The following is a 2,403-nucleotide window of genomic DNA, read 5'->3' as shown; positions in this document are numbered from 1 at the left end:
TAGAGATAATGAAGGAAAGGTGGTAGCAGGATCAGCTGAAATAGTTAGAGCAACATCAAGTCTATCAGTGGAATCAATGGCATTAAGGAGTGCTCTTATTCTAGCAAAAAATTTACAATTGAAAAATATCCTATTTGAATCGGATAGTTTACCTCTCATCCAAGCAGTGAAAGTGAAAGAAACTATCGGTGAGATAGATCCGATTTTGAGGGATATCTATGTCCTGATGGAGGGTATATCAAATAGCGGTTTTACGTGGACACATAGGGAGAGCAATCAACTAGCACACCAAGTGGCAAGCCTTGCAATAAATGGCAGACTGAATCGAAATTGGACCTGGGACCAACCGGTGGAAATAAGAGGGATTGCAAGAAGAGAAGCACGTATTACTTATAAACAGGCCATGACTGAGCAGCAACATTTTCAACACAATTTTCAAGCTCTGCAGATAGTGAGAAGATAGTAATATGACACCTGAAGTGTCGGCACTAAATATCTAAAGACTCTGAACCAATCTTGCATCATGGCATCCTTGGAAGTAGCAAGAATCAGACTTGCGGGAGAAGATGGATTAGAGCTGTGAATCAACTTCAGAATTTTTTTGGTTTGCTGTCTTGGTGCGATGAAGGCGTCATTATTGAGGACACGATTCCTCTGCTGGCTGGAGGTCCTTTAAACGGCTGAAGAAGATGGAGATCCAGCTACACCTCCCCTAGTGTCGCTAATCAGAGATGAATAAGAGTGACTGCCACATATGAATTACAACATACCAGCTATCAGGACAACACAACCAGGAAACTAACTCTTACTGAGCCGGCGGCAACTTACCCGGAGAGGATGACATCTGCCGAAGTCCAAGTGAAGGCGCGCTTCCCGTCTTTGGCTTGGCATTTCAAACAGCGCGAGTTCGAGGGGGACATAGTAGTAGTGATGATAGTGAAGACTCAATAGTAGTGACGATGTTGAAGACCCAAGTGAAAGCTCCGGCGAGTAGATACAGGGAACGAATGGCATGAAGATAAGATTCAAAAGTTTGGGGAAGGAGGATGCATCCAGCGCCGGGTCCAAAATTGGGTCGTGCATAGGGTTGGGAGTTCTGGTTTTCTGTGGTCTGGACTTTTTGTTAGCCTGGAACCTGACCAAAAAAAAAACTAACTCGACCAGGAGCATCTTCAATGCATCGCCTTTCGGCTATCAACTTCACGTGAAGTCGACTGCACCTGAGTTTTCACCTTCAAACAATTATTAGGAAGTTTGAATATTATCTTATATATATAATAACTCATGAATTTTATAACAGATTAGTCATTAACCTATTTATACAAAACGAACAAAAATATTTATCTTGTATCCTATAAATATGTTAAAGTTATAAATTAAAAACATTTTTATTAGAAACACAAAAAAATTAAATTTTCAATACATTTATTTTGTTTACAATAACTGCAGTGTATATACAATAACATACGATATATTTAAGATTATACATAATGATGAGAAATATTTCCTTTATTTTGATTATAATACCCAATAACGATTTCAAAATTTTCAGAAATAAAATAACAATTTGTCCAAGAAGGTATAGCATTGTAGGGTAATCCACAATCTACTTTTAGCTCTTGCCAAGCATACACCTCATTTTTTATGTTCTGCAATAACGAATGAAAATATTTCAATTATTTTTAACTTTTAGGCTTTTAGCGTTGGTGTATGTTATGATGAAGAGAAAAAATTATGAACAGATAAAAAATTATTTTCATAAATAGATAGATATATATTTAACTAAAAAAATATTCTTTTATTAATTTTTAAAATTAATTTACATACTCTTCTTTATTCTTTTCACACAACTTTTTCATCATAGAATTATTTTTTAGTATTTTTTTTAATAACTCTCAAAAAATTCATTATTAACCAAACCCTTAACATAATAACTATTGGCCTAAAGTCTATAAAAGTCGAAACACACATGTTATCTGATCCGATGTGATCTAATCTTAATGAAAAAAAAAAAAAAAAAAAACAATTTTTTTTCCAGGCTACTGAAAACATTAAAACAATGTGAGAACTGATGTGGAGTGAAGACAGATTAATTATCAATTATATATTTGGAAAATGCATGAAAGTGGCCATACGATATTTAATTAAAAAGTGTCATCACTATCTTAGAATCTCATGCTTATCTTTCGTTATTTCTTTGCCCTGAACAAATGGCATTATTATAGCATGCATGCTTCTACTATGGTCCACTACTCACCAATGGCATTGCAACCAATATTTTTATTTATTTGTTTATTAGTTTTCGGGGTAGATCCTTTTCAGTGAAAAAAAAACTGGATAGTGTGTAATGTTTAATTTAACTATTTATTATTATCTTTTTTATTTATTTTTGATCTCACTTAT

The sequence above is a fragment of the Arachis hypogaea genome, chromosome 13 (genome assembly GCF_003086295.3).
Source record: "Arachis hypogaea cultivar Tifrunner chromosome 13, arahy.Tifrunner.gnm2.J5K5, whole genome shotgun sequence".
NCBI lineage: Eukaryota > Viridiplantae > Streptophyta > Magnoliopsida > Fabales > Fabaceae > Arachis > Arachis hypogaea.
This window is presented reverse-complemented; position numbering follows the sequence as displayed.